This window comes from Leptonychotes weddellii, chromosome 8 (assembly GCF_054177405.1).
Source record: "Leptonychotes weddellii isolate Sample4059 chromosome 8, ASM5417740v2, whole genome shotgun sequence".
NCBI lineage: Eukaryota > Metazoa > Chordata > Mammalia > Carnivora > Phocidae > Leptonychotes > Leptonychotes weddellii.
Window position 1 is genome coordinate 63446922 of NC_138376.1, and position 19377 is coordinate 63466298.

Consider the following 19377-nt stretch of genomic DNA (forward strand, 5'->3'; position numbering starts at 1 on the left):
AAAAACAAACTGAGGGTTCTAGAGGGGAGGGGTGTGGGAGGATGGGTTAGCCTGGTGATAGGTATTAAAGACGGCACGTTCTGCATGGAGCACTGGGTGTTATATGCAAACAATGAATCATGGAACACTACATTAAAAACTAATGATGTATGGTGATTAACATAACATAATTAAAAAAAAAAAAGGACAGTTAAAAAACTAGGTGTGAGAACCTGATGGCCTCCTTGGTAGCTTACAAAGAAGTCCTTATCTCCTGTAGGGAGAGAGTTGACATTGTTGAGGAGCAAACTCAGAAAGACCATTGAATGCTCAGCCAAGGCAGGTTGTTATTAAGGTCAGGGCCTGAGATGGGAAAACCTGAGACCCCGAGTCATGGATGAAGACATTTGAATGGTAACCTTGAAGATTGTGACTTGTTATCTTTTTTTTTAAGATTTTATTTATTAGAGAGAGAGAGTACAAGTGGGAAGGGCGCTAAAGGGGGCAGAGGGAGAGGGAGAAGCAGACTCCACACTGAGCAGGGAGCCCAACACAGGGCTCAATCCTAGGACCCTGAGATCATGACCCAAGCCAAAGGCAGACGCTTAACCAACTGAGCCACCCAGGTATCTTCTTATTAAGGCCAAGCACTTATCCCACATGGAAGGCGCTGCTGAGCCCTCTCCCCAGCAAAGACACAGGTGTTCCCTCAGGAGCTACCCCCTGCCTCCCTACTGGCTCTGAAGCTGATAAGTAGGAATAGTACCAGCATAGCCCAGCTGGGATTGCAGGCCCTTACAAGGGAGGAGATTATACTCGAGGAGCTTCAAGAGTTAGCATTCACCAATAAGTGCCCGGAAGGTACTCAATTGGATTGGATTTCAGGGGCACTTGATCAAGGGGTGGGTCAGCAAGCATGGGTTCATTTACACGGCGGGGGGGGCACTCTTTTAGGACAAATGATTTAACATCCTGCAAGGCCCCTGGAGGATGGTGCAAACTCAATTCTAGAGTAGCTTTGAGAAGCCTGTGGAAGTAATGGTCTATGAAGAGAGAAGTTGAAATGCCTGAGTTGCAATGGCCTAAGGTAGGGGAAGAGGGAAGTGGGCATGCTGAATTGGATATATTATATGAGGCCTGAATACCCACAAAGATTCTGTGGGAGGACCCAGAGGACACTCCACTAGCAAAGGCCATCAGGGTATGTGCTGGTGAGAGGGGTACTCGATTCACTAGAAGTTCAGTAGTTGCTCTCCATGCAGGCTGCTGGGGCCCTGAAGCAAGAGAGATCCTTGGCAGCAATTAACCATCAGAAGCCAAGGGGCCATGGTTACCATAGGTCTGGCCAAGGGGGTGTGGTTGCATTCATTGTAACCATGAATGGACACCTGTCCTCAAAAATGTTTGGCACCAGGACTTAGGGCAGAATTACGTCACAAGTTTTTGGTTCCATTTTTCACCATTAAGATCTAAGAGGTCAGAAATTATCAACTCACAATACAACTAGGGATGCACAGAGATTCAATTTCTTTATTTGACTGTAAGTGATCTTCTGTTCCACCCAATCCCCTATCCGCTAGTTAGTGGGGAAAAACTTAACCAAATGTCAATTCAGTTTAAGTCTGGTATGGTTGTTTGGAACCACGTTTTAGAGGTGTTCATTCTCTCAAGGTGGCTCACTGTCCTCTGGCTGCTTTCTTTCAAGCTGGTATCCCTGTGTATTGGGGAAAGAGTTTGGCTCATGAATTATGAGCTCCATATTATTATTAACAGCTTCATAGGGTAAAAAAATCCATAAACATAAAGTGCCAGCTAATTATAAGCTCCTGATCCCTCTCAGAGCATGTTTTTTCCCCAAGGACTCTAGTTGGTAAGTTAATTCTGTTTTACTTTCTGTTTTGTTGTTGATTTTCATTTAACATTCTTCTGTATATGTAATAAAAATTTTGTCTTTAATGGCCACATGATTTTCTATTGTAATGGTTGCTTAGGGTCTTTAGAGATCAGCCCCAATGCCAGTTTGAATTTTCCAATTTAAAGAAACCCTCAAATTTTACCAAACCTAAATTCTGTCTGCCAACTCAGAGTTGGGGAAGTATTTGGACTTAGAATTATTTGGAATTGATGCTTCTTTCCCAAGAAAAGTTAGAGAAACAGCAATGTGGAGGGGTATTTTTTTGTTTAGGAAGTTTCTTTGTGGAGGCCTCGCAAGATGGCTTGTCATAGGGTCTCAGCCTGTCCCTTACTTCACCATCAGCTCCCATAAGTGACCTGAAATAAGTTACAGTCTAAGTCCAGTGGTGTATACAGCAGCTTCAAGCTAGTCTCCAGTCAGTATCTACACCTAAGACCCTTCTGGTTAGACATTCTCAAGCTTTCCTTCACCATAAGGACAGCACGACTTGGCGGGATGCCTCCCCAGTTCAGCATTACCAGTGGGCTGGTGAAGTAGCTAGCTATTCCATGTGTATCCACTCTGCCCTCCTGTCCCTGTGCCTATGAAACTACCCTACCTGCCCCTACTCTGTCTTTTAGACCCTTGTCATCTTTAAATGTTTTCTCAAATCCCACTGGAGTGTTAACTCCTTAAGGCAGCTGTTTTGGAATCTTAGATTGCCTCATGTTTCCCAGGATGCCAAGCAGAGTAGCTTGCACACAGTCATTGCTTAATGAGTTTGAGAGGTGAATAAATAAAACTGAGCTAGTAGTGGGAGCAGTAAAGAGGAATGAGGTGGAATTCTTCAGAATCCATACCTTTTAAGTGAAATCATGTGGGGGATCCATTGTGTCAAAGGTGGTGGTGGGTGGCCAACGCCCTGTACTCATAGGAAGGAAGGGAGACAAATGTTGGGAGTGGCTCTTGGGAAATCCCTGCATGGCTTAGACACCTGAGGAGGGCTCTTGGTGGGGGTCAGGAAAGGGTTATGGCTTTGACAGAACTCTTGGGGCTGGTGGTGCTTTTGAGGAAGAAGTAGAATAGAAGTGGGAGGAGGTGTGTACAGAGAACTTAGGGTATTGGGTAGTTTAGGGCTTTGTTATTCCAGCACTTAGAAGCCAGAATTCCATCATTCTTCCATGTATAAAGAGCCCGAGTCTGGAGATGCTGCCGAGAGTGTGGAAGACAAAGTGGAGAACTGATAGGCCTGAGCCTTTTTACTTCAATTATGAGAGATACAATAAGATCATGTGAGTCATTTTTAGATTTGGGTCAAATGTCTCGCATTGGCTGTGTGTCTTTCTGCCCTGAGAGGACAGAAGTTTTTAGTAACTATCCATATGCTCCCAGTGTCTCATAGCTCTGGATTTTCATCAAGGATAGTCACACAGGTTCTCTAACCTCTCCGTCTGTATATCTCGAGATGGATGAATGCTGGAGACAGACGCATGCAGCCCAGTGTATATCAGATATTAAGATTGAGCTGTACTGGAGCACCTGGGTGGCTCAGTCGTTAAGCATCTGCCTTCGGCTCAGGCCATGATCCCAGGGTCCTGGGATCGAGCCCCAAATCGGTCTCCCCACTCTGCGGGAAGCCTGCTTCTCCTCCCCCTGCTGTGTTCCCTCTCTCGCTGTGTGTCTCTCTCTGTCAAATAAATAAGTAAAATCTTTAAAAAAAGAAAAAAAGATTGAGCTGTACTACTAAGGTACATGGCTTAATTTCTGCTCAACAGAATTGAGGCATTTTGGGGAAAGCTTTGGTGAAGCCTGCAGAACTTCCATTCTGCTCATTCCTTCTCTTAGGTGGGCCCCTCCTCTTCTCCATCTTGCTGAGTACAAACCATATCTCAGGGCTTAGTTCAAACCCTATGCCTTTTATGACACCTTCCTGGAGGCCCAGCCCCCTCTGGGATCTCTCCCTCCTCTGAACCGCAGAGTACTTGTTCATCATACCAAAATGGCTGGTATTTTTTTTTTTAAAGATTTTATTTATTTATTTGAGACAGAGAGAATGAGAGACAGAGAGCATGAGAGGGAGGAGGGTCAGAGGGAGAAGCAGACTCCCCACCGAGCAGGGGGAGCCCGGGACTCCAGGATCATGACCTGAGCCGAAGGCAGTCGCTTAACCGACTGAGCCACCCAGGCGCCCCCGGAATACACAAGGTTTTTCTTTTCTTTTTTTTTTATTTGAGACAGAACGAGAGAGAGAGCACATGAGAGGGGGGAGGGTCAGAGGGAGAAGCAGGCTCCCCGCCGAGCAGGGAGCCCGATGCGGGACTCGATCCCGGGACTCCAGGATCATGACCTGAGCCGAAGGCAGTCGCTTAACCGACTGAGCCACCCAGGCGCCCCATGGCTGGTATTTTTTGTACTAATTAAAGGAAGGTGCCTTCTCAGGGCAGAGGAATTAGAATTTTTTTTTTTTTGAGGTTTCTGCAGCGGTTTACCTTTCGTTATTTTTACAACCTTTTCATGAAGGTAATTCACATATTTAAAACATCCTCAAACATTAAACATGCATTATCACTCTAAATAACTGACATTTTACTAGCAGAATTATGAGCACCTTCATCACTGAAATTCTTCCCTCTTACTTTTTCCTTGAATACCACTGACCAACTAGTGGAAGAACTTCTCTTCTTTGTGAAGCTTATGAGAAGGTGCCTTCTCAGGCAGAGAAATTAGAGAACGTTTCCTCCTGCAAGCAGCACAGCTGCATGGACAATGGGCTTCTCTCCCAGAGGCTCCTTCATGCAAAGAAAATAAGACTGCAAGTTGCAATCACTGAACCAGGGTGTTGTCTTGGGAGCGGTGTGGGGCCTGCAAATCCAAGCCCCCTCCACTGGCTGACTTTGATCTGAACACACATTGCTTATTTCACCAATCTGCTTCTGTCATCCTCTGGTGGGTACTAGTTATAAACAGGATGGCTTCCAAATGTCTGCTTGTTCATCTCCCAACCACGAGTAATGTTGACCTTTGGGAACTTGGTTTCAGTGTCTCAAAGAAAGTTATGGCAATTGTAGCCCCGTGGCAAATAATAAACATCCTTTAATTCAGGAAGTATTTATTATCCCTAAATATTACTGATAATAGTAGGGAAGTAGGCATTTTTCAGTTCCAGGATGGGACTCACAAAGCATTGCCCTGCCTTCCAGGAAATTCTTCTAGGAGATATTACTTAATAATAACAATAATAATCATGATAAAAGTAACTGTTTAGTGAGTACTTACACTGTACCATCAACTTTATAAAATAAAACTCGCATGACACACTGGATTACTCATGGTAAGAAAATAGAAGCTCAGAGAAAGTAAATGATAAAAAACAGGCAGCCAGTCTTTCCCCAGAGGTTGGAAAATGTCTCCCTGAGCAACGGACTCCTCCCCTCTGCTCCAGGCCATGTTCTGTCTGGAAGTCTGGCAAGATGGGATTGCTTGGAGGTGTTCATTTTCTCTTTCTGAGTGCATCAGTCATTTCCCCAGCTAGGCTGTAATTGCTTTGAGAGTAGGGACAGAAACTTCTACTTCTTTGCCTCCCCAAAAACCCAGGTCGGTCTCTTAAAAAGAGTCAATACTTACTTAATGGGTGATTGGATTATTGGTTTCTAAGTGGACCATCCTGGGTGTTGGTATGGTTGGGAGGAAGCCAAGATTCTGCAAGGTAAAAGTCTGTCTGTCTAAGTGTCTGAGTATGTTCAGTGCAGTATTTGCTGTTTTCTCCCCACAGCAGCTGTAAACCCATTTCTTGCTGGTGGCTGTGCCTTCTATTTTCAAGCACTTCCAAAGATCCTGCTGGTTGCTGAGGACCACTCTACACTCCTGTGTTAATAGCCCTCAGGCTGACCTGGGCCTGCAGCTGGTACATACATAGTGTTTGTTTTTATTTTTATTCCTTTGTGCTCTTCCATCCTCCTCCCTCTTCCTTCTCTTTCTTAAAAACATAGCCAAGGAAAAGATGCAGTTAGTAAGGTTTTTGCCAGAGCCTTCTTGGTTTTCATGTGACTTTGAAAATTCTGCTTTTTGAAGGTAGTCATAAAACGTGGGTACTGAGAATCTTTGGCATTAATTAGGCAGTTTTATATTTGTGACTAAAACTGACAGGAAATCACTGCTTACCTAAATAAAACGAACTCCTCTCAGCTTAGCACCAGAATAAAGTTAAAAAATAACAAAGCAAAAGAAACCGTTCAAACATGAATAATTTAAGTTTAATCCTGAGCTATTTACATTTTTATTTTGCCCCAGTATAGTAGCTAGTAAAGATGGTCATCTTTGATTTCAAAGTAGGTTTCGAAAGTATACACAATTTTCCTAGAGTTTCCTATTTATTCAAGGCCTCATTCTGAACAGAGGACTGTGCTAAACTCTGGTCAAATTTTAATGCAACTTTAAGACTCTGAGTTTGATCTGAGAATCTTTGCTCTAATTTAAGATGTTAAATAGAGATATTACAAAACAAAAGGGCTGGAATTGATAAAAATTAATAAGCAACTTTTTTATTACTACTTTTACATTTATTTATTAGTTGATTTTAGACTAACCTTATCAGTAAGTGGAAAAATGCAAGATGTAAAGGTTGACATTCCCCTAAGAAATTTCTGTGTAAATTGTGTGGCCTGATTAAAAATATTACAGGTTGGCACTAAAATTATGGGCTTCTATTTTTACCACCCACAGTGTTTGAGGAAAGTAGTGAGGGATAAAGAGAAGCTATTTAGAGTCACAGAGTTGTTTGTACTGTCCCGTGGGCTTCCTGGAACAGTGGCTCTGTGGAGACATAAAGTCATGGTTTTTGTAGGAGGAAAGAAAATATGATGGAAGCAAGAACAGAATGGTTAACTAGGTGGAGAGTCAAGGATGTGGGTTGTATGAGTGGTTAATTGCTTGTCTCACTTGATTGGGCTTTTGGCAAACTTGAGAAATTCCAAGTTGTTTTTCTAGTCAGTAAGAGCTGACTTACTGTTTGGATCTGGATAAGTCACTGTACATTTTGTAAGGAATATGTGAGAAATGGTTGAGAAAGATTCTTGAAAGCCATTAGCTCCCATATTTCTGTCTTTTACAATTCCTGGAGCCTTTGACAGTCTCCCAAACACAATCAGAGAACAAAATATCCATGACCTTTATTCTAGAACACTCCAGACTTGGGCCTCAGAATATTATGTATAAAGTGGGTTAGGTAGAATAGTGGATTAAAAGATAGGTGTAACTTTTCTAGGTAGGTGATTTTGCATTAAGATATAGACAGTGTTTATACAATGTTTGTTTTCCCATTTATTCAACACCAACTAGATTTTTATTGAGCACTATAGCAGATGGTATAGATGCCCCATCTGCAAGTTCACCTGCAATCATAGCACAGTGCTTATGCACACTGGCAGCCTCTCACCTTAAGGGTCCCTGTCTCTTTGCTTCTCTTCCTGCAACCATTTTGTTCAGCTCACATGCAGTACTGCAGGAAATTAATGCTCCTGGGTCAGCCAATAAAGGATGAGAGTCAGTGAATCTGTACTCTGGCTTTGCTGTCCCTTGGTGGGATAATTCTGAAGGATCCTTCTCAGAGGGTCCTTAGTGGGACTGCGCCCTAGTTGCCGACAGTGACAACCAGCTCACTGATGCACACTCTATTAGCAGTCCTCCCTCCCCTACTTTACTTTCCCCACTTGTGTTTCTTGGGATCATCTTCCCAATAAACTGCCCAGCTCAAGATTGCCTCAGGGTTTGCTTTCAGAAGAACCCAAAGGCAGATAAGTACATATTGTGACTAAGGCATCATGTTGGACCAGATAAACTCTCAAGGATCTAGTAATGGAGGAAGAGAAAAAACTGAGCAAAAATATATTACCAGCAGAATGTGTCCACCTACTATGAATGGAACAAAAATAATAGCTATGGAGGGATTCAGAGAAAAGAGGATGGCTTCAGTGTGGGATGAACAGAACCATGGAGGGAGCAGGGTAAATTTGGGCTTGAAGAAGGAGTTGGCATGAGTTATTTCCCTATGGGTTTGAGAAGATGGCATTGAACCTGTGGTCTGACAAATAGATCCTTTGACTGGAGGGGAAAGGAAAAGGAGGGGAAGCAACATTTATGGAGTGTAGATCATGGGTCACAGCCTAAGGGGCATGGTGATTAGGAACACAGATTTTATACACACTGTCACATTCAGTCCCCCAAATAACCATATGAGAAAGGTATCCATCATGGTCAACTCAGGCTCCTATAAAAGACTATAGACCAAGTGGCTTATAAACAACAGAAATCTATTCTTGCAGTTCTGGAAGCTGGAAGGCAAGAGATCAGAGTTTTAACATGGTAGGATTCTGGTGAGGTTCTTTTCTGGATTGCAGACTGCTGACTTCTACCTGTATTTTAACATGGTAGAAAGAGAGCTAGCTCTCTGACCTCTTCTTATAAGGACACTAATCCCGTTCATGAGGGACCCACCTTCATGACCTAATTATCTTCCAAAGGTCCCATCTCCAAATACCATCACACAAGGATTAGGGTTTCAACATATTTATTTTGGGGGAACACAAACATTCAGTTCATTGCCGTATCATTATCTATAGTTTATAGATACAGATATTTGAGGTCCAAAGAGTTTAATTGGTTGGTTCAAGGGGACACAGATAGCATTTATGGGATCAAAATCTACATGGGGCCAGTCTTGGAAAGTGGATGCAAACACAACTGATTGAAAAGTGAAAGATTAAGTGAAAGTATTCCATTGGAATATCGTGCCAAAAATGATGTTCATTATTTACTTCCACCCCCATGTTCTGGCTTATTATTTGCTCAAATCAAACTTGGCAGACAGTTTTAATCATGATTTCTCAACAGATGAAGAGCCTAAGACCTGGGAGGTAAGATTACTGGTTCTAGGACACCAAATTATTTTTTAGATGGAGAGACAGTTAATTCCCATCTCAATAGACACTGCAAAAGGCTTTAGGGCTCTGATTTATATTTAGTTTCAACTAGAATAGATGGCTTGCATCTGGTCAGTTAAAGTAGATGATTAAAAATATTCTTCACTTTGGGGTGCTGGGGGGCTCAGTCACTCAAGCATCCGACTCTTGGTTTCGGCTCAGTTCATGATCTCATAGGTCATGGTCTCATGGGTCATGGGCTCATGGGTCATGAGATCAAGCCCTTCATAGAGCTCTGTGCTCAGCAGGGAGTCTGCTTGAGATTCTCTCCCTCTGTCCCTCCCCCTACTTCCGTGCTCTCTCTTGCTCTTTCTAAAATAAATAAATAAATCTTTAAAAAAATTCTTCACCTAATATTCTTGTTTATCAGTGGACTTGATTAGGGTTATTTATTTTCCTGAACTTTGCCCCCAGATCTGATCTCAACTTAGTAATAGGAAAGAAGAATGTTACATATTTAGATAGCAATTAGTAGTAATTCTCCTGCTGGGATATAGTTGGCTCTGTTAAAAGTGAGGTAAATTGGGACACCTGGGTGGCTCAGTTGGTTAAGTTCTGCCTTTGGCTCAGGTCATGATCCCAGGGTCCTGGGATCGAGTCCTGCATTGTGCTCCTTGCTCAGTGGGGAGCCCGCTTCTTGTTCTTCTTGTCGCCCCCGCCGCCACTTGTGCACTCTCTCTCTCTGACAATTAAATAAATAAAATCTTTAAAAGAAAGTGATGAAAATTGTTAAATAGGTATCAAATAGGCATAAAAGGCTAAGCTTCTCTTTTTAAATTCAGAAACTGCCTAGTAAAGAAAGATAAAGAGGGAAGGCAACAGGTGTTAGAAAAGATGAGAGCCAGAGACCTTCTCCTACAGCAATTTGAAATTTTGTGCTTTCTTGATGTTTTCAAATTATTTCCATTTGCATTTACACAGGTTTAATCTAGGTAATAATTTGTCTAGAGACATTGCAATTCAAGGGGTTTTACCTAATTACAAATGTAAAAGATGACTTGAAAGAGTGGTGGAGCATCACACTAATACACTTTTCTCCACTCCCCGAAGGCAGAGGGAGGTGAAGGTGAAGAGACAAGTAGAAGACAGAGAGCAGTGAGATGCAAGGTCTGCTTCAGCACCTTGGTGACACTAATGGGAAGTAAAAGCTATCGGTTGACATTTATGACATTCTTATATGGGCTTGCCACTCTTCTAAGCACTTCATCTGTGAGGACACTAAAGAATGAAACACCTCATTTTGCCTAAAGTCGATCTGGGATGAAAGCCAGACATCGGGTTCAGAGTGTGCATGCTAAGCCTCTGGACTCTCTTGCTTCAATATGAGTAGTAAGTGTAATTAATAACCCTTCTTATGTGCTCTCTGTGGGAAGGCATTATCTCCATTTTATAGATGAGGACATTGAGTTTTGGAAAAATTAATAATCAATCAACTCAAGATCAGACAATGTAGGTGATAGAGCATGGCTTTTAGCATAAGTCTGTAATTTCAAAATCTGGGTTTTAAGTGTGATGCTCCTTACAGCTCAAGGTCAAAAGATGTTATTACCACATGGGTTTTCAGAAAGAGGTTTAACATTTCTGCCTTAAGAACTAGGCTTAGAGCGCAGTGCCATGGCCAGGAGACTTGGTTAACAGAACACTTGCGGTCCCTGGGGCTGCCTCTGTGTGCTTGTTTAGGTGGGCAGGCCAGTCCAAAGGAGACTTCCATGAGCACAGGCTTCTATGGGGACTGAGGCACCTTGCTACTGTAAGTTCAAATGCTAAATAAACCTCTTGTTAGCTTAGGAATGTTCCCTCATGGGACCCCTGGAACTCATCTCTTTGAAATGTAATCATCAAAGAAGGTAAAACCCTATGTCCTGGTTTCCTGGGACAAGATGGGCCTAATTACAACTGTCCCCTGACTTGAAATGGCAAACCTTACCTTCAGTCATAAAGATATGATAGAATTAGCAATTTTATCTTGAAAACTGATGGAATGGATTGTATCCATTTAGGTATATGAAAGACTTTATTCTGTCTTTGCAACCTCTTTAGTGAATTGCCTGTGATGAGCATCACATTCTGGTTGAATGCTAATTCAATAATGAAATTGTTTTCTTTCTTTTTTCCCTTTGTGGGGAAATTTTCTACGTTGGGAGGAGATTTTGTTTTTAATTATATTTCCTCAACATTACCTGGGTGGCCACTTCTAGGAGACTCTGCAAATCTAAGGCAAAGCTACTTCTGGAAAGGCTCTAAGGCACAGGGGAGGGTGGGTGTGTACCAGACTTGCTAGAAGGGTTCCTGGAATTGAGATGTTTGATTGTTTGAGCCATTAATGAATTAATTAATTCAATGTTTATTGAGCACCTACTATGTGCCTGGCTCTGTGCTAGAGTCAGGATGCCAGAGAAATACAGTTCTTCCTGATCACAGCCCAAGGTGGGCATAGGGATCGGAAACATACCCACTCCCTGGGTACCTAGGGACAAGAATTAGCTGTAGTATCCCTTCTTGGGACTCTGGAAGCTCTACAAAGAGATAAAGAACTGAAGAACCTAAGATCTCTTAAAGGAAATTTAAGCATGTTTTCTTGGGATTAGACCTTGACGAAGGCCTGAAACTTTTCTTCTAGACTAATGTTCTTATATGGCACAGCTCCTGTGTTAATCATCTTTGTATAGCCAGACTGTATCTGAGTGCCTGGCATGCAGTAGGTAGACTGTAAATGGTTGTTGACTACATGAAAGAAGGAAATTAAACTTTTCCCTCTGGCCAGGAAAGGCTCAGAGACAAATTTCACTATGATCTTTACAGGTGTTTGTTGGGTATGCATTTTCACTGTTCCTCTCCTGTGTTTCATAATAATGTCATAATGCCATTGTATTATAGTGCGATCCTTAAGGATTGTAGTTTGCATTTTCCTGAATGTCCCCCATTTCTCCCATTTTACTAGCTCTTTGTTGTTCCTGTTCTCTTTTGGATTCTTTCTCTCGTTTTTCTTTCCCTTCTCCCTCAGCAACTTTTCTTCCTATTGAAGTTGAATAGAACTGAAACTTAACAATTAATTAGCCATTTTAGTGGAACTATTTTTCCGTTGAAACATAATGTTTCTTCATTATGCAAGACATCCTTTACAATGTCTTCTTGTTATTCATGTCTGTCACTTGACAAATTAATAGTACACATATTAGTACACATATTAGTTTTTAGGGTTGCAGTAACAAAGTACTAAAGACTAGGTGGCTTAACCAACAGAAATTTACTTTCTTATAGTTCTGGAGGCTAGAATCTTGAGGTCAAGGTGTTGGCAGGGTTGGTTTCTTCTGAGGCCTTTTTCCTTGGCTTGTAGATGGCTATCTTCTCTCTGTTTTCACGTGGTCTTCCCTCTGTACCTCTCTGTGTTCTAATTTCTTCTTACAAACATAATGGTCATATTGGATTAGGACCCACCCTAATGACCTTGTTTTAACTTAATTACCTCTTTAAAGACCCCATCTCTAAATACAGTCACATTCTGAGATACTGGGGTTAGGACTTCAACATATGAATTTTGGGAGAACACAATTCAGCCCATAACCATATGCCTTTAAGTTTGGTGAAGTTTTTTTGTTTTGGTTTTTTAATTACTGGTTTAAAGCAAAGATTGCTAAGGGTGGCTGGTCATGAGAATTACCTGGGGAGGCCTACCTCAAGAAGCAAGAAAAGTCTCAAATACACAATCTAACTTTACATCTAAAGGAGCTAGAGTTAATACCTATTCTTCTCAAACTGTTCCAAAAAGTAGAAATGGGAGGAAAACTTCCAAACTCATTCTATGAGGCCAGCATTACCTTGATTCCAAAACCAGACAAAGACCCCACTAAAAAGGAAGATTACAGGCCAATATCCCTGATGGACATGGGTGCAAAAACTCTCAATAAAATATTAGCAAATTGAATTCAATAGTACATTAAAAGAATTATTCACTATGATCAAGTGGGATTTATTCCTGGGCTGCAGGGGTGGTTCAATATTCGCAAATCAATCAGTGTGATACACCATATTTTTAAAAGAAAGGTTAAGAACCATATGATCATGTCAATAGATGCAGAAAAGCATTTAACAAAATACAGCATCCATTCTTGATAAAACCCCCCCAACAAAGTAGGGATAGATGGAACATACCTCAACATCATAAAGGTCATATATGAAAGACCCACAGCTACTATCATCTTCAATGGGGAAAAACTGAGAACCTTTCCCCTATGGTCAGGAATAAGACAAGGATATCTTGTCTTACTCTCACCATTACTATTTAATATATTACTGGAAATCTCGGCCTCAGTAATCAGACAACAAAGCAAAATAAAAAGCATCCAAATTGGCAAGGAAGAAGTCAAACTTTCACTATTTGCAGATGACATAATACTCTATGTGGAAAACCCAAGACTCCACTAAATAATTGCTAGAACTAATACATGAATTCAGCAAAGTCGCAGAATATAAAATCAATGTGCAGAAATCTGTTGCATTTCTATACACCAGTAATGAAACAGCAGAAAAAGAAATCAAGGAATCGATCCTATTTGCAATTGCACAAAAAACAATAAGATACCTAGGAATAAACCTAACTAAAGAGGTAAAAGACCTGTACTCTGAAAGTTATAGACCACTTATGAAAGAAATTGGACAGGGCACAAAGAAATGGAAAAGCATTCTATGCTCATGAATTAGAAGAACAGACATTGTTAAAATGTCTCTACTACCCAAAGCAATCTACACATTCAGTGTAATTCCTATCAAAATACCACCAGCATTTTTTACAGAGCTAGAACAAACAATCTTAAATTTGGATGGAACCACAAAAGACCCTGAATAGCCAAAGTGATCCTGAAAAAGAAAAACAAACCTGGAGGCATCACAGTTCCAGACTTCAAGCTCTATTACAAAGCTGTCATCATCAAGACAGTATGGTACTGGCACAAAAACAAGACACATAGATCAGTGGAACAGAACAGAAAACCCAGAAATGGACCCACAACTCCATGGTCAACTAATGTTTGACAGAGCAGGAAAGAATATCCAATGGAAAAAAGACAGTCTTCAACAAATGGTGTTGGGAAAACTGGACAGCAACATGCAGAAGAAACTGGACCACTCTCTTACACCATACACAAAAATAAATTCTAAAACGGATGAAAGACCTATACGTAAGACAGGAAACCATCAAAATACTAGAAGAGAACACAGGCAGCAACATCTTTGACCTCAGCTGTAGCAAATTCGTACTAGACATGTTGCCAGAGGCAAGGGAAACAAAAGTAAAAATGAACTATTGGGACCTCATCAACATAAAAAGCTTCTGCACAGCAAAGGAAACAATCAACAAAACTAAAAGGCAGGGCGCCTGGGTGGCTCAGTCGTTAAGTGTCTGCCTTCGGCTCAGGTCATGATCCCAGGGTCCTGGGATTGAGCCTCGCATTGGGCTCCTGCTATGCAGGAAGCCTGCTTCTCCCTCTCCCACTCCCCCTGCTTGTGTTCCCTCTCTCGCTGTGTCTCTGTTAAATAAATAAATAAAATCTTTAAAAAACAAACCAAACCAAAACAAAACAAAACAAAACAAAACTAAAAGGCAGCCTGTGGAATGGGAGAAGATATTTGCAAATGACATATCTGATAAAGGGTTAGTATCCACAATCTATAAAGAACTTACTCAAACTCAACACCCAAAAAACAATAATCCAGTTAAGAAATGGGCAGAAGATATGAATAGACACTTTTCCAAAGAAGACATACAGATGGCTAACAGACACATGAAAAGCTGTTCAACATCACTCATCATCAGGGAAATACAAATCAAAACCATGATGAGATATCACTTCACACCTGTCAGGATGGCTAAATTAACAACACAAGAAACAACAGGTTTTGGCAAGGATGCAGAGAAAGGGGAACCTCTTGCACTGTTGGTGGGAATGCAAACTGGTGCAGCCACTCTGGACAACGGTATGGAGGTTCCTCAAAAAGTTAAAAATGGAATTACTCTGTGACCCAGCAATTGCACTACTAGGCATTTACCCAAAGGATACAAAAATACAGATTTGAAGGGGTACATGCACCCAGATGTTTATAGAAGCATTATCAACAGTAGCCAAACTATGGAAAGAGCCCAAATGTCCATCAACTGATGAATGGCTAAAGAAGATATGGTGTGTGTGTGTATTTATATAATAATATATATATATATATATAATAGAATATTACTCCACCATCAAAAAGAATGAAATCTTGCCTTTTGCAATGACATGCAGGGAACTTGAATGTATTATGTTAAGTGAAATAAGTCAGAGAAAGACAAATACCATATGATCTCACCCATATGTGGAATTTAATAAAGAAAACAGATGAACATATGGGATGGGGTGGGAAGAGAGGGAAGCAAGCCATAAGAGACTCTTAACAATAGAGAATAAACTTAGGTTGATGGAGGGAGGTGGGTGGGGAATGGGCTAGGTGGGTGATAGGTATTAAAGAGGGCACTTGTGATGAGCACTGGTGTTGTATGTAAGTGATGAATCACTGAATTCTACTCCTGAAACCAATATTGCACTGTATGTTAACTAACTAAAATTTGGGTGTTATTTGCAACTGATGAATTATTGAAATCTATATGTTGGCTAATTGAATTTAAATTTAAAAAATTAATTTAAAAAAAGAGAATTACCTGGGGGGATTGAAAAATACAGACTCCTGGGAGATTCCAGATTCTTATTCAGAGAGTCTGAAATGGGAATGGGAATACATATATTTAAAAAACAGTCTAGGTAACTCAGATAATGAGTGAGGCTGGAGAACCATCATTCTAACTAATTCCTGGCATGTTTATTATCATACTAGGAGAGATCAAGTTGAATGAAGAAGAATAATTGCTTAGGAAAATCACAGAAGGATTCTCTTTGGTGAGTAATTCTTTGAAACTTTGCTGTTTCCTTTCATTTTGTTCCACTTTTTTGGGTCTTTTTCATTGTATTTCATTCATGCACGTCCTCAGTAATATAAGATCTTAGGGCACCCAAAAAATTCTGGTCTAAGTTTTATGATTTAATTAGCTGCAATTGTTGGACTTAGGTTCCAGATAGTTTCTGACTCATATACTCCTATCTCAGCTATGAGTATTAGTTAGGTATCTAATTTATTCTGTGTGTATCAGTCATGTTTGAGGATGATGTCATAAACAGGGATATAGTAAAATCTGCCTCCTAGAATTTCATGGACTTTCATTGTTAGACTATTAAAGACATTATCTCCTAATGCTACCATATTATTACTTTAAACAAAATTATATCATTGGGGATTTATTACACTTTTGGTTGTTTGACTGGATTCTTTGATTACCCCAGCTCTGGTGGCACACATTCATGGTAAGGCTATGGCTAAACCAGAGTCAGTTACTTAAGTTTTGTGCCTTGCGGCTGCCACTTTAAGAAACTAAACATGATTTCTCCAGCTGCCTTTCATCGAGCAGAGCTGCAGCAACATGGTAGAACCATGACTTAGCACAACCCTCCCTAGCTGTTTTGTACCTGATTAAAACCAACCTCACCAGAATGCTTACTACATTTCCAGTGCAGTTATGTCCCATTTTTATTGAAGTAAACCCAACAGCTACTGTCAAAATAGGAAATAACATTGCTATGTGGCATATGAAGAGATAATTTAGGCATTTAAACATGAAATATAATCTGTTGGTTAAAAAAATCATGCAAAGTAAATAACAGGGATCTTTCTTCTTTTTTTAAGATTTTATTTATTTGATACAGAGAGAGAGAGAGAGCACAAGCAGGGGGAGCAGAAGGCAAAGGGAGAAGCAGGATCCCCACTGAGCAGGGAGACTGATGTGGGACTTGATCCCAGGACGCTGAGATCATGACCTGAGCCAAAGGCAGACACTTAACCGACTGAGCCACCCAGGCGCCCCCTGGGATCTTTCTTCTTATAAAAAGTCATTATCTAGAATCCCTTGAGAGTAACATACAAAAACTGACTACAGAGTTTTAAATTTGCTTCATATTAGAGGAAGAAGAATGAAGGAGGCAGAAACAAAGGGGAATGAGTTCTGTTGTTTTGAATGAGAGTTACAGGTCAACTTGCACTGTGGGCCCCAGAATGTTAGCTCAGGTTATCTACTGCTCTTTAACTTAGTATTCCTTTTTTCCTTCTTTTGCCCATTTCTGGAATCATTTATCTAACATTTATCAAGTATTTGCATAAAGTTATAGAGATAAGTAAGAAACTGTGTGTTCTCAGGAGGCTCAAAGTCCTAGAAGAGATGGACACATACACCAACAGTACAGTAGGTATGATGGGTGTACAAATGAGCTATATCCAGGTTAATGAAGAGCCTGGAGGATGGATGACCAACCACCTGGCTGGGGTAGAGTGTTGTTTCAGAGGAGGAACCACTGGAATGAGAGAAAAGAGGAAAAAGGCATTTCATTCAGAAAGAATAGCATATGTAAATGAAAACATACTACAAGTATGCTCATAACTTTTCATTTTGAAGATGGGGTAGCTGGGACAGCCCATCCTCTTGGATGTCATTCTTGAGGCTGCAACAGTAAGAACAGTAGGAAACATTCTATACCTCCAGATCTAATGAAACCTGGGCTGGGAGGGGTCAAACATGGGGGAGGAGGCACATACACTATATTCCTGGCAATAATTAGGCATTAAATACATATTTGTTGAATTTGATTGAGTTGATTGGATAGTTTTTTCACTTATGAAGCTAAGACAGTAGTAAAGAGACCAATACATATCTTATTTGCCATGGGTGAATCTGATAATCAAATCCGACCTGTAATATTTTTCTTATGGAAGTGTAACTATCATTATACAGGGTTTCTTATAGGGTCAACATTCCATGTCAGTATGTGTTATATCCACAGAACAAAGGGAAATGACAATCCCATTGCAAGCCAAAGAAAAAATATACCGACTCCCCCCAGTCATGTACACTAGAGTTTGTACTCAGCAGTGATTCAACTGATTCTCCACCAGGAAGACATCTAATCTATATCACTGTTACTTTCTCCTAGGAGAAAGAAGGACCCATAGCCTTTGCAACTAAGGACATACATCCTTTAAACAAGTGTTTACTGGATGCCTGCTTCATGCTGGGCTAGAGATGCTGCCTGTGATTAGTGTGAACATTAGTTTATAAGGACGGTTACAATATCCCTCCCATGCCCTCACTCACTTCCCCTTGCAGTGTGACTCTGCCACTCCTCCTGGCCATTGGTGGAGTCTGTTTCTCCTCCCCCTTGAATCTGGGCAGGCCTGTGGCTTGCTTGATGGGTAGAGTGCAGGGGATGATGTGCGAAGTTCAACATTCAAGGTAATGCCTCCAGAGGCCCTGTGAGGCGTTTGTGCTCTTACCCTCTAGGAACACTGCTTTCCAACAAAAAAGCTTTGATTAGCTGGTTGGGGACACACACACCACCCCAGCAGACAATACCAAATTTCAGACATGCTACTTGTGCTGTCTTGGGCCACCCAGCCCAGGGGAGCTCTTCGATGGCTGCAGCCGCATGAGACACCAGGCAGACCAGCAGATGAACCTTTTAGCTAACTCTGGGCCCAGTGTAGACCCACAGGGTTGGGGGCAAATAAAATGGTTGTTGTTTTAAGGCACTGACTTTTGTGGTTTGATGCACTAGTGGTTTTTCGCTGCAAACCTCAGCGTCTTCTTCTGGCATCAGGCTAGAGTCTGTGACCTTGCCTCCTCAATGCTTGGCCCCCGCCCAGTGGGGTGAATAGATGGCAGCTGCTCATTTATTCTCTCTCATGGTTATTATTTGCATTGAGCCTGAAAGGAGCTCTGTTCTCCAGGACGGAACTAACTCCAAAGCTCTTCAAGAACAGGAAAAGGAGTCCATCACACACAGCCAAATAGAGCTTGTCCTAAATAGAGGCACACAGACTGACAGTTAAGGGATCTGTGAACTCATTTAGCCTCACTCCCTCATTTTGCATTCACACCAGCAAGATGAAATGACTTGCAGGAGTCCTCACAGCTCATTAGCCCACACAGTCAGAACAAGGACCCTCATCTCCTGACTACTAATCTTAACTGTTTTGAACATTAGTTGAACATACAGATTTGAACTTTTAAACTTGAATGGCTTTTTGAGCAAGGGGAGAGGCTAATCACTTCCAGGTATGATTTTGGAATTACCAGAAAGGCTTTCAAAGACAAAAGTGCCTCTGGAATCCAGGTGCTGGTAACTGGGGAGAAGGTGGGCCTGACTTCAGCTGTCCCCTGACTCCAAATGGCAAAGTGTATTTACAATCATAAAGACAAAAAAAACTTAGCAATTTTATCTTGCAAACAGGAATACAATGGGCTATATCTATTTAGGTACATAAAAAGGTAAGATTTTCTTCTTTGAAACCTCTAGCTTATTGCCTGTGATCAGCATCATATTCTTGTTTAATGCTTATTCAATAATTTTTTTCTTTCTCTTCTATCTTTATGGAGAGGTTTTCTAGGTTGGGAGG

At 41.1% G+C, this 19377-nt stretch overlaps 1 protein-coding gene and 1 long non-coding RNA gene across 2 annotated transcripts in view; both read left to right on the forward strand.

Annotated features, from left to right (window-relative positions):
* The window catches only part of NT5E (5'-nucleotidase ecto), a 108997-nt gene that overhangs the window by 27685 nt on the left and 61935 nt on the right, over positions 1–19377 (forward strand). The window lies entirely within an intron of this gene.
* LOC145722850 (uncharacterized) overlaps positions 2565–19377 on the forward strand; it is a 37514-nt gene continuing 20701 nt past the window's right edge. The window contains exons 1-3 of the long non-coding RNA XR_014147423.1: positions 2565–3165; positions 5646–5777; positions 15715–15776. This is a non-coding gene — a long non-coding RNA (uncharacterized LOC145722850). The remainder of the gene's footprint in view (positions 3166–5645; positions 5778–15714; positions 15777–19377) is intronic.